Source organism: Austrofundulus limnaeus, unplaced genomic scaffold (genome assembly GCF_001266775.1).
Source record: "Austrofundulus limnaeus strain Quisiro unplaced genomic scaffold, Austrofundulus_limnaeus-1.0 Scaffold531, whole genome shotgun sequence".
In the NCBI taxonomy this organism is placed as follows: domain Eukaryota; kingdom Metazoa; phylum Chordata; class Actinopteri; order Cyprinodontiformes; family Rivulidae; genus Austrofundulus; species Austrofundulus limnaeus.
In genome coordinates, this window is record NW_013952933.1 from 195,812 (window position 1) to 208,741 (window position 12,930).

The following is a 12,930-nucleotide window of genomic DNA, read 5'->3' on the forward strand; positions in this document are numbered from 1 at the left end:
TGACACAAGTTATATATTTTCGGCATAAAACTTCCACTCAGAGTTGACAAAAACAGTAAATTTCAGGTGTTGTAACTTACTGGTACACTGCTTGTAAGGAGAAGGGCAAGAATTTGGATACGAGGAAAAAAAGCTTTTGTAAATGTTAGATCTGCAGTAGAGCTGGGCGGTATGACCCAAATTTTATATCACGGTATTTTCAACAATTACACCGGTTTCACGGTATTTGACGGTATTTTTTTCCTCACAGCTCAACTGATAATAAAATGTACAAACTTTGCTTATTGACATTTTTCTTTTACTGTACCTCTGTATGACTGTTTCTGTACATCTTTTCTTCTTTGCCTGGTTGTAGACAGTAATCATGCATTTAGGTCCGATCATGAAGGGTTGAGAAAAAATCATTATCTGGTCTATCGTTACGTGTTAATAAAACTTAAAAGGACGACTCACCTTACACACTTCAACTCTGCTACACTACAAAACTACTTCTCCCTGGGCTTTTCACAGTAGGAGCACGCTAGTGTCTCCATGCAATAACGTCTCAGCGTGTTAAATCTAATTGTGCACGTTACTGAAGGGTTGTTTACTATTCAGCGATGGTGAAAACGGGATGTTACGTCAGACCACATAAGCAGCTGAAACACACCACCTGCCGCCAGTTGTTCCAACAATAACGTTAGCATGCTAACATGCTTAGCGGTGCTGCAAGGGAATGTGTCCCCAGGGAAACAGCGGCCGCGATGAAACATTCCGCACGTGTTCAGGCTATTTACACCGGTATTCAGAAAAGTCATWTCATAACAAGAATAAAAACCGGTTTCCGGTACAAAACGGTATACCGCCCAGCACTAATCTGCAGCCTGCGGCTCTTTGAAGCTTGAATGATCCTACTGATACATGGAGTGAAACGTGTTTGTTGGCCAGTTCCAGCCTTACAGTCTGATCTGTTTCTCAAACCTTTAAGACAAATCGCTGAGAAGAAATATGATTCAGTTAGATATCAACAAGAATTTGGAAAAAAAAACATGCCTGCATTGTTCAGTGTGTTTGTTTTATTAAATTAGGTATTAACTCGAGGTTCCTGCAGATCCTTAGTTTTAAATATCATTGAATTTCAGTCCAAAAATAAGGTCTTTAATTAGCTTTAAAATGTCTTAAATCAGTTTTAAAATGTAACACATTAGTAGGATGATTGTAATTTGTCTCAAATGTTAAAATAATTTACATTTAATTTTAAAACTAATTTACTGAATGCTTCTCAAAGCGAGTGCTTTTGTGTTAAAACAAACGTTTGGGTAAAATTGGCGCCAACTTTTCCCATGTGTATTTTTTGTGAAGTTGGTCTTAAATTTCATTTCAAGTGGCGTTAAAGTTTTAAATTTAACATGCCTTAAGCTGTAGGAACCCCGAAACTACATATGGAGTTCTTGTTTGCATGAATAAGGTCTAGGTTTAGTCATGAATAAGATTCACTATATTATCATTTCACCCCCACTAACCAGGAAAGCCACCAGTTGTCCCTATTTAAATAAAATATTAATGAAATTAAATGATAATCACAGCTGTAACGTATTTGTGGCTCCGGACACATTTTGTTAGCCGGCCTTGGAACAGAAATGTCTTTGTTGATGTGTTAGATCACATGTATCAAACTCAAGGCCCGCGGGTGACTCCTGTCCTTTTCTTTTTTACTTACCATAACATGAAAATTGTTTCTTCTATAAATGGCAAACTTTAAATGTATGATTAAATGTAACAAAATAAATTTAAAATGTGAAAGATAATATTTGTTCCACCCCTGAGCTTTTGGCTTGCAGTAACTGAGCAGTGTAGTTGGATAACACAGTATTAATGTCTGAAAATAAGCTGCTTAAAAGTCAACATCAACCATAAACTAAATCTGCCATAATGCAGCTACTCACTATAAACTCATCAGTGAGTAAAACTTTGTTTTACTTTTAATAATATTTCTGTTTATTTCAGATTTAGTCACTTAGTTCTTATCAGTGTTTAAAAGAGGACATGTTAAAACACTGTTTAGTCAAAGTTAAACATGAAACATCAAAGTTAACTACAACTGGCCCTTCAAGGGCCACCATAACACTTATGTGGCCCTCTGTGAAAATGAGTTTGACACCCCTGTGTTAGATGATAAACATGCAGCTAGATGGCTAACTGCTAAGTTAACAGGTATGATGTTAAAAAAATTCCTTAATTTGAGTGGCTGGTGGGGTGGCCTAAGATTAATCCCTGGTGACCACCGTCAGCCACCCCCTAAGCTTAGGCGTTGCACATGGTGGTGGATAAGGTTTTTGTTTTTCTACACAGTTTAACTCTCCCCTCTTGAATATCTTACACTAAAAACGTTAAAGTTTATTTTAACTTCCTGTTCAGTTCTGGTCCCGGAAAACAATCGTATCAAAAACTACAAACTGTTAAAATCTGAGAAACGCCTGTTTTCTTTTGACGAACTTGTTCTTGTCCGTTCTGTAGCCTTTCTTTAATTAATCAGAGCAAACAGCAGCTAAAGTCACTGCCCGACTGAACCCAGAACTGAGGCAGCATGAAGACGCACCAATCAGAAGCCCCCCACCCCTCACAGATGATTCCTGCCCTGCATTCCTTCAGCCTCATAAACAAACTGATTAACTCCGAGTCCGTCCTCTGATCTGCTGACACAAAGCAGAAGCGCTCGGGTCGGCGGCGCTTCCAGAGGACGAGGAGAGGGAGGGATGAAGGGTTTGGGAAATGGGTCAAGAGGAAGCTGAGGGTGTGTTGTTGTTATTTTTCTGCATGTGATGATTTGCAGCTGAGGCCGGGTTGTTGGACTCGGTTTCTTTGYTCGTGTTGACGCTGCATAACTGAATTCCTGAGGGAACCCGAAGCTACAGCTCTGGTTTCCTGTCCTGATGGATCAAACTCATTGTTCTTACATTTTAAACTTCTGGCACTAATGTAGATGAGTTCAGATATTAATTATCACCCTTTGGCCTTTATTTTTATGGGTGTAGTTCTTCTACAACTCCTAATATTTGGGTTTGAACACAACCGATGATGGTCTTTACAGCTAATTGATCTTAGCAAACACAAAAATGGCTACAGCTCAGTTATTTTTATAGACACTGAACTATTTGGTATAGTAGTGGTTGAGAGTCRGTCCTAACAAATACTCTTACAGCTAACTGAGATTTTGTATTATTGGTGCAAAGAGGCAGATGGTCTCCTGTCCTGAGCCTGGTTCTGCTGGAGGTTTCTTCCTGATTAGCAGGGAGTTTTTCCTCTCCASCGTTTGCTCAGGATGGGAGACTGTGATGAAGTGATTCAACACAATCTGCTGCTTTCTTCTTTACATTGTTCTTTTTATGTACAGTGCCCTGAGACAACGAATGTTGTGACTTGGTGCTGTATAAATAAACTTGAACTTGAAGAGTAATTTCAAAAGGTTTGCTCAAAACGGCTTCAGCTCTCCACGTTTCCATCATAAGAAGCTTTTGGTGATTTAGYGTAGAAGTTAGCGGGTGATATGCATTCCTTCAAAGAAAGCTAAACTTTTAAATATTTGTTTATTTGCAGTTTAAAACTCACATTTTGTTTTTTTTCTTCCATTTCCCCCCTGCCGAACTAGCAGTTAACATGTTAGCACGTGCATCAMATGCTAAATTACTCTCGTTAAGGATGTTTCCGGCTCTCGTTTAGTTTCGGCTGATGCTGACGAGCTTTCGGCTGCTCAGGCTGCAGCTTGCCCTCCAGGTTTGCTGCTTTCGTTCTGAGCAGGAGCTGCTTTTGTGTTTCTTTTGGCAGCAGCAGCTCCAGACCTGACGGGGGGGATATGAAGGCCTGATTGGGGTCTTGATGTTGCAGCTACTGTTTCATTGTAAGACATGAACCTTGGTGTGTGTGTGTGTGTGTGTGTGTTTGTGTGTGTGTGTGAGGGATAATAGAAGTGTGTGTTTTCTTGGCGTTGGGGTCAGATGGCGAGCAGAAGGTGCTGCTGCCAACAGTCTGGACCTGCTGAGTGAGTCTGACCTCTTGTCTGCCTCGCTTTAACACGGTGTCCTGCAAAAAGATGCCGTTGGCCGTCAAAACATCAGTTCTTTGTGAACTTTCACAAAGTCTGGGTTTTTGTTTAGGCTTAGAGTCAAGTTTCGTCATGAACCAAATGAGGTTTGTAAGGTTTTTAACCCAATTTGAGCTTTTTCATTTGAGTTTACTTCTAACCTGCAATTCATAAAGGACTTAAAATCTTATATTTTATATATCTTACCACTTTAATTCACACATAACTTTATTGCACCGAAGTTTTCTGATTTGTAGATGACGAAGCTCATGTTTTCAGTTGTTTTGAGTTTAAGTTGTGTAAAAGTCCTAACAGGATGAAAAATATAATTTTTTTTAATGTTTAACTTATTTAACACAGATCCTCCTCTGATTGGCTGTCAGCTCGACTGGTTTCACCCTTGAAAATGTCCGAACTGTCCCTTTAAAGTGTCTGTAATTAGCCGGGTTAGCGGGGCGGCCCCTTCCCTCATCCATGATGAATATTTATTATAGCTAAAGACGAAAACATGTTGACTCATTTTTTTGTTTTATTTTTTTGTTGTTTTTTAAAACCATCTGGATGTTTAGATGGTGGAACATATGGACACACACTCGACCCAAACGCACACACTCGACCCGGCTCGCTGATCCAGAAGCATATGGTTCTTTGAGATAGAGTCGAGACAGGCCGGGCTTTTCTGCTGGAGAGCACCGAGGGCCTCGGTTTCTGTTAGAAGTGCTGCCAAATAAACTTCACAACACACACACACAAACACACACGCTCGCTTCAGTGATGGCTTTTCTGCTTGTTTCAAAGCGAGAGGCGGCGTGGGCGACAATAATTCTCTTTTCTATATAAAAAAAAAACATATCTGAAAAGAGTGAAATGGAAATGAAGATACCTGCAGCTCCCTTTGATTTTGTTCGTTACACTCTGAGATTTTATATTTTTTGTTGGTTTGGTTGTCTCATTAGGAAGATTACTCCACAAATTGATTTTCTTTTTTCTTTATCTCCGCTGTTAAAAAGACGTTTTTACTTTCGGGCAACGGGCGCCTATAAGCATTACTGTTACGAGAGAAAAACCGAGGCTCTTATCGTCGGAAATTAAAACGTCTTTTCAGTTTAATACGTTTCCTGATGAAAAGCTCTATTTAAACTCGGGCACAGCTCCAGCTTTTACCCTTATTCCAGGCAGTAATGTGCCTCCTCGCTTTGAAAGATAATACAAGAATTCTGGCGTGTTGTTGGTATTAATTATGAGAATTAATTGTGTTTTATATTTGTGAGTAAAAGCCTGTCTTCGGTGTGATACGCAGCCTTTTCTGTGGGGCAGCTTTAATTTTGGAGCGTCAGTATTTATAACATCTCCTCCAGATGTTGGAGAGAATTAGATTAATAAAATTTACTGATGAGACTCTAAAAGGTGTTACTGAGCTCAGATGCATCCATATAATCAGCCATATTTTTTGATTAAAAATGATCAAACTTCTTGCTTTACTTTATTTGTTAAAGAGGCGATAAAGATATTAAGGAAATTACTGTATACATAAAAAACTCTGAGTTGCTAAGATTTGTCCAGATCTGGTCCATTTCTTAGAACAAACGTACATACACACATTTTGTACAAGTACACGAGTTAATTTATAACTAAAGGTAAATATGTCCAGGAACATACCCGGTGTATGTACCTGGGGTTCTTACAGTGTATACACCTTACAGGATATGTACCTGTGGTACCTATGAGTATACAAACCTGGAGTACTAACAGGATATGTACTGAGTGCTAATACGAATATGCCTGCTGGTGATGTACCTGAGGTTTACTCTCTGGCTACGTACCTGTGGTGTACTCGCCGGCTACGTACCTGTGGTGTACTCGCCGGCTACGTACCTGTGGTGTACTCGCAGGCTACGTATCTGTGGTATACTCGTCGGCTACGTACCTGTGGTATACTCGTCGGCTACGTACCTGTGGTGTACTCGCCGGCTACGTATCTGTGGTATACTTGCCGGCTACGTACCTGTGGTATACTCGTCGGCTACGTACCTGTGGTTTTACTCGTCGGCTACGTACCTGTGGTTTTACTCGTCGGCTACGTACCTGTGGTTTTACTCGTCGGCTACGTACCTGTGGTTTTACTCGTCGGCTACGTACCTGTGGTTTTACTCGTCCGCTACGTACCTGTGGTTTTACTCATCGGCTACGTACCTGTGGTGTACTCGTCAGGCTACGTACCTGTGATGTACTCGTCAGGCTGCATACCTGTGATGTACTCGTCAGGCTACGTACCTGTGGTTTTACTCGTCGGGCTACGTACCTGTGGTGTACTCGTCGGGCTACGTACCTGTGGTGTACTCGTCGGGCTACGTACCTGTGGTGTACTCGTCGGGCTACATACCTGTGGTGTACTCATCGGGCTACGTACCTTTGGTGTACTCATTTGCTACATACCTGTGGTGTACCTGTCGGGCTACGTACCTGTGGTGTACTCGTCGGGCTACGTACCTGTGGTGTACTCGTCGTGCTACGTACCTGTGGTGTACTCGTTGGGCTACGTACCTGTGGTGTGCTCGTCAGGCTACGTACCTGTGGTGTACTCGTTGGGCTACGTACCTGTGGTGTACTCGTTGGGCTACGTATCTGTGGTGTACTCGTCGGGCTACGTACCTGTGGTGTACTCATTTGCTACATACCTGTGGCGTACCTGTCGGGCTACGTACCTGTGGTGTACTTGCCGGGCTTCGTACCTGTGGTGTACTCGTCGGGCTATGTACCTGGGGTATTCTTGCTGGCCACGTACTTGTGCTTATTTGCAGTCTTCGTAACCGGAGTGTAACCAGATACGTGCACTGAATATTCTTGTTGTTTAAGTACCTGGGGTATTCTTACTTGCTACGTACTTGTGCATACTTGGTAACTGGGGTGTACTCAGCAGATTCGTACCTGGAGTATACTTGCTGGCAAGTTACCCGGGTTATATCTTTGAGGTACTGATTGAAAACAGGTGCATACCTGAGGAACTTAATGGGTGCACATCTGAGGTATGTACTGCGTATGTAACTAGAAAAACTTTAAAAAGTGTTCTCCTGCTCTTAAATATTAATTCTGGTTTCAAATCATTTTTAGACACATTTCCATCAGTCCTGACATTCTCACGGTTATTCAGCAACATCAGGGTGTTTAAGAAGCTGGAGATTATAGGAGCAAATAAACTAAACCTGTTAACTCTGATGTGGTCTGAGCCTGATCAGTAACAAACACTTCATTCCTCCACATATCAGACGACTAATGGCTCCTGCTTTAAATCCCATAATCACCCCCAAATGTTGTTTTTCTCCTCCCAACGAGTCTTTTCTGGTTTCTTTCAGGGGAGTCAGGTGATTGATGTCATCAGAGACCACCAGACCTGAAATTTGATCAGGTAGGAATTTCTATTGAAAACCCTGTCATCAAACATGAATAATTTTACAAGTTTTTGTTCTGTTTTTAAAAGGTTTTTTGCCGTGGGTTTCCATTCAAGCTTTTTTTTTTGTTTGTGTTTTTGTTAGATGATGGTGAGATCAGGGGTTAATTTGAGGCTCCAGGCTGTTTTTAAGACAAACAGTTCTCACATAAATCAGACAGTTCCTGACCTGAACATGCTTTTCTTTTTTTTYTTTTCATAATAAGGTAACTCAAAAAATGTATTTATTTTGTTTATGCTAAATGAATAAATTAAATACTTTAATAATTGCCTGATTTCCCTACCTTTTTGGAAATAAAGGCAGCATTTTTTAGACTCAGAGATTCATGGCTAGGCCTTCTGTCAGCTTTAAGTGGAAAAGTGATCGCAGTAAATCCTTTAATTACACACAGATCCTCGTTAAGAGTCATTCAGAGCTCAACATGTCCCGGCCTGAGCTGATCTCTTCATTCTCTCATCCACTTCAGATGCTTGTGGCACCCCACATTGTTTTGGGTGCCTTGTTCTTTTCTTCTTTGAGGGCTGATGATTTCAGTTTGCTTGTATTTCTGTCAGAAAGGTTTTGTTCGAACTGTTGAGACTTGGCAGAGAAATGGAGCACAAACAAAGGTGGTTCYTGGCAGATTGATGTTTTTATTTCTTTATTTTCCTGAGGAGAAGGTTTTATATGAAAAGAACACATGCGGCTTTTGTCAGAGAATCAGGTAAACTGTGTTTATCCTTCAAAGTTTCTTTTGTTAGTTTGTCGTCATGTTGTCTTTCCTGTTAAAAGTGGGATATTTTYACCTAAAATCAACAACATGGTAGTCTCATACTTATCAGCTGGCTGCACAAATCATCACTGTGACAAACCAAATCTGCCATTCCATTGTTTCCTTAGAAAACAACCCACAGCTGAGGTTCAAACGAACAGCAGCATTTAGAGGAGAAAATTGTGAGCCAGGTATTTTGAATGGTTCACCTTATCGGACTGGGCTGCAACGAGCTGGGGGGGAAACAAAACTGTGGGAAAAAWTTTCAGTTGCAGTCTCACTGAATTTGGTTTTCAACCAGCAAGCTTTGCAGAGATGATTCCTGCCAATTTTTGAAAACCATGGCTTATTTTTGTGTGCACAGTTTGCAAAACTGTAATCGAGGCTGTAAACCTTTTTCAGTTGTCCACATCGTACCTGCCTCAGCTCGATTTGTACACATATTTGGAGTCGCCCATGGGGTTACTTTTTATTCTATTGAAACATACTTTTGTATTAAAGTTGGGCAGATCAACATTATTATTATTTTTTATTACTTGGTGTGGTTTTTAACTCTGTGCACCCTATAAACACAAGTACCCTGTAAGTGCCACTTGTGTACTTTAAGAGAGCCTGGTGTGTACTCTGGAAGTGCCTGCTGTGTACCCTGCAAGAGCCTGGTGCATACCCTTCAAGAGCATGGTGCGTACCCTGAAGGAGCCTGGTGCGTACCCTGCAAGAGCCTGGTGCGTACCCTGCAAGAGCCTGGTGCGTACCCTGAAGGAGCCTGGTGCGTACCCTGGAAGTGCCAAAAGAAAAGTGTACCTGGAAAGGACCAAGTGAAAGAGCCAAGTGCGTACCCTATAAGTGACATACATACAGTGTAGGAGTGAGGTGCGTGCCATGTAGGGTATCTCATACTTACACAGTACTTATCAGGGAAATTATATTCAGTAGGTACCCAGTTCATACTAAGCTTATATCCTGTAATTTTTTTTATATACACTGTATTGATTCCCTGGTGGGGAAATTAATTCTCTGCATTTAACCAATCCCACATGTGAACACGTGGAGCAGTGGGCTGCCAATTACAGCGCCCGGGGAGCAGCTGAGGGGTTAAGGGCCCAAAGTGAGGCTGGTTGGTCTGATAATTACCAAGTGCAAACCCGGTACATTGCACGCTGTAGTATGTTTTGCTATCCTTTTGGGTTTTTCTGATTATTTTAGGGATTTTTGGAATTTAAACTTTGCTCAGATTTCTCAGTAGATGTCTGGAAAACACTCCTTTGTTTCTCCTTCCTTTTTATTCACTAACCCTAAACAGTGTTTCAGAGTCTTCTCAGCCCCACAGGGACTCGGCATCGTTTTATTTTTAGGTTAATGTTTGACTTGAATTACGTCAACTAGTAAAGTAGTTCATCAGCACTTTGGGTCCAGAAGCCTCCCAGTGTGACCGCTCGATTTGAATGGTCGTCAGATCTGAATGACTGGTTTCTATGATCTGCCTCTGTCCGCTTGCAGGCTGCCAGCTCAGATTAAAGCGTATCGTTTTTCCTCCTCTACCCATCAGGAGTTCTCTCTCTTCAATCTTCCATTGCTTTTGTTTTTTTAAAGCTGGTTTCCATAAACATCTTTTTCCCTGTTCGATTTGTTAAACATAAGAAAACAAAAGKTTGAGGTTTTAGATCATTCTATCAGATATTTAAAGACTGGTATAGTTCGTCATTATATATTTGGTTTTATCTTTCTGTGCAAAACCTTAGTCTAATTTCTCCTTATTATACATCCTTTAAAAAATACCAGTGGTTCATGAGAGATTCTGGTAACAAAAGCTGTCATTATTAAACGTTAATAAAATGTTAGCATTTCTGATTGGAATGCTCATCAATAGAAAGATYGAGTGTAGCTATAAACATTTACAACATGATCACAAAAGAAAAAAGTTGGTTTAAAACTTTTGAGCAGTAATGACCTCAAACACACTGAACTCATTTGCTTCTCGACAGAGCAGGAACCAGYAAAAACTACTTTATCTATCCATAAAAACATTTAGCTGCAGCCAACTGCGAGCACAAACCAGGCGATAGAAACAATGGCGGGGTGTAAATGTCTGCGGAATCAGAAAATGGAACCAGATGTTGGCCTGACTTCAACTCTACACAGAAGAAAACCAGAAAAAAAACAAGAATCTGGGGTGGGGGGCGTGAAGTTTTAAAGCAAGCAGCTTTTGGAATCCATTAAAGACCCTGAAAACATTAGCGTTAAGATACAAAACAAATGTCCCGGACTCTGAATATAAAAGCGTCACCGCGACTCTGCTGGCAAACCTCAGAGAAGAAAATACTGCAAACCACACGAGCATCCATTCGTCCACGCCCTCCAAACATACACACACTGAACAAAGTCAAACACTGGCTGCGATCCTGAAACTGTTCAATCATACCGCGCGCACACACACACACACACACACACACRCACATAAACACACCACAGCAGCAGTTGGCAGCTGATAAAACTCCGCTCCAAGTCACCAACTTCGCCTTCCAACTCCCCCGTCATGCCTTCACCCAGCCTCGAGTTCTGCTCGGTCCTGTCTGGGTTTTAACTTCTTTTCTTTCCTGCAGCTTCGAACCAAATCAGCTCTCTGCTGTTTGTTTTCACAAACACTTTCCTGCCTTTGAGCCGTGTTTCCGCCCCTTCCTCCTCCAGATCCACAAGATTATGAGTTAATGAGCTGAATAAGGAGACATAATAGGAAAATATGGACACACACAGTTTTGTTGACGTCCAGTTGGTTTCTGGAATTCAAACCGAACTCCGCAGTTAGCTCGCCACATCCATGCAAATCATTCAGAACTGTTGTTTCTTTTAGCTGCAGCTACTTCAGCTAACTTTCAGCTACTCATGCATCTCAATGTTTACCTTGTTTAGGTTGTTAAGCTAGTTCTGAATTTTAGCTGTTTGGCAAGCCTTAGCTGTTAGCTGCTGTTTTGCCAGTATTGAGGTTTAGATTCTGTTTGGTTTTTAGCTACTGGTTTGGTAAAGTTGGCTTTAGGYCCTGGCTGTTTGCTGTTTTCAGGTTTGTTTTTACAAATTTAAAATTGTAGTAATTGATTTGATGAAATTAACTTTTTGCTTTTGCTAATTTTAGCTAGTGTTTTGTTGGTTTTATCTTATTTGCGCTTTGGTTAGTTTTAAGCTTTATTTTGCTAGTGTTAGCAATTAGCTACTGTTTGTCAGTCTTAGCTTTTAGTTCCTATTTTTACTYAATTTAGCTTGCAGCAACAAGTTTAGTAAAATATCTCTAAAGCAAATATTTAGCTATTTCTTTAAAAGGTGTGCTGGTTTTAGCGCTTAGCTTTGCCATTTTAATTAAGCTAGAGTTTCTCTGAACTGTAGCAACTGGTTTGCAAAACGTTTTAATTTTAGCTACTGTTTTGCAGGTTTTCTCTATTTTCTAGTATTCCTCTATCAGCTGCTCACTAATATTTTTTATCTAATAGTTTTAGCTTATAGCAGCTGATATGCTACAATGAACGATTAGCTTCTGTTTTGCTAATTTTGGCTTTTGGATACTGTTACGCTTATTTGCTGTTTTGCAGCAGTTTTGCCAGTTGTAGCTATAAGCTAGTGTTTTGCTAATTTTGTATTAAGGTTTAGATTTTAATTTAATTAATCTTTAGCTACAAGTTTGCTAAAATGGGTTTAAGCTACTGCTTTGTTGGTTTTAGATTTTAGCTGATATTTTGTATGTAATCGCAATTGTTTTGCCGGTGTTAGCTTTTAGTTCATTTGAACAAATCTTTAACTGGTTTGATGAAACTCTTAGCTCAAATTTAGCTAATTTTAGTTACTTTTAGTTTTTTTACTAAGTGTATATCGTAGCAAAATGTTTAAAATATCCCTACAGCTAAAATCTTTTCAGTTGACTTTAGCTAGTACTTCTCCAAATTATAGCTTGTAGCAACTGTTAGCAAAGATTACATTTGAGTTAAAACTTAATATTCTTCTAATATTAGCTACAAGCTAATGTTTTTTTTWAATTTCAGCTTGTAGCAACTGATTCACTAAAATTAGCGATAAGCTACAGTTTTGCTAATTTTGACTTTTAGCGTCTGTTTTGTTGATTTAACATTTGGAGTGGCTGAAATAATGAGTTCTGGTTAACAAGATCCTTTTGGCTGCAGTGAAATCTGCTTCAGCTGCTTTTTCTTCTTCTCTTGTTTTCTGAGTGCTGGCCCGTGGAACCCCGAGGAGGCCATTTCTTTTGGTCTTTTCTTTTCTTTTTTTGTTTTTTGGACGTCCCTGAATGCGTTTATTGTGGACCTGAGTCCCAGGCAGCGAGGATCGGCCGTGTCCAGCCTTTGATTGGTTTTTCACACCAGAAAGCAGCCGAATCAGAGGGTACCTGCAGCTCGTTTCTGTTCTACAGGAACCCTGAACCTCTGAGGACCGAGAGGCCTTTTGAGTGGAGAACAGGAGGAGGAGGAGGAGGAGGAGGAAGCAGACTGTTAGAGCTGCTGGGTGCATTTAAGCTTTTATGGACAACAGCCGACCCTCCCAGCCTCTGATGGCTTTAACAGCTTACTTCACCGCTCTCCACAGCCTCGTTTTCTGATTCTTTTCATTTCTTACATGTGAAATCAGTGTGTGTGTGTGTGTGTGTGTGTGTGTGTGTGTGTGTGTGTGTG

At 40.6% G+C, this 12,930-nt stretch overlaps 2 protein-coding genes across 2 annotated transcripts in view; one reads left to right on the forward strand and one right to left on the reverse strand.

The window, feature by feature from the left end:
* Nucleotides 1–12,930, reverse strand: part of LOC106530522 (gastrula zinc finger protein XlCGF8.2DB) — a 125,596-nt gene that overhangs the window by 72,842 nt on the left and 39,824 nt on the right. The window lies entirely within an intron of this gene.
* LOC106530529 (plexin-B2) overlaps nucleotides 1–12,930 on the forward strand; it is a gene marked incomplete at its 3' end in the record, with an annotated part of 154,799 nt that overhangs the window by 64,103 nt on the left and 77,766 nt on the right. Inside the window, 1 exon segment of the mRNA XM_014026170.1 lies at nucleotides 7,414–7,466.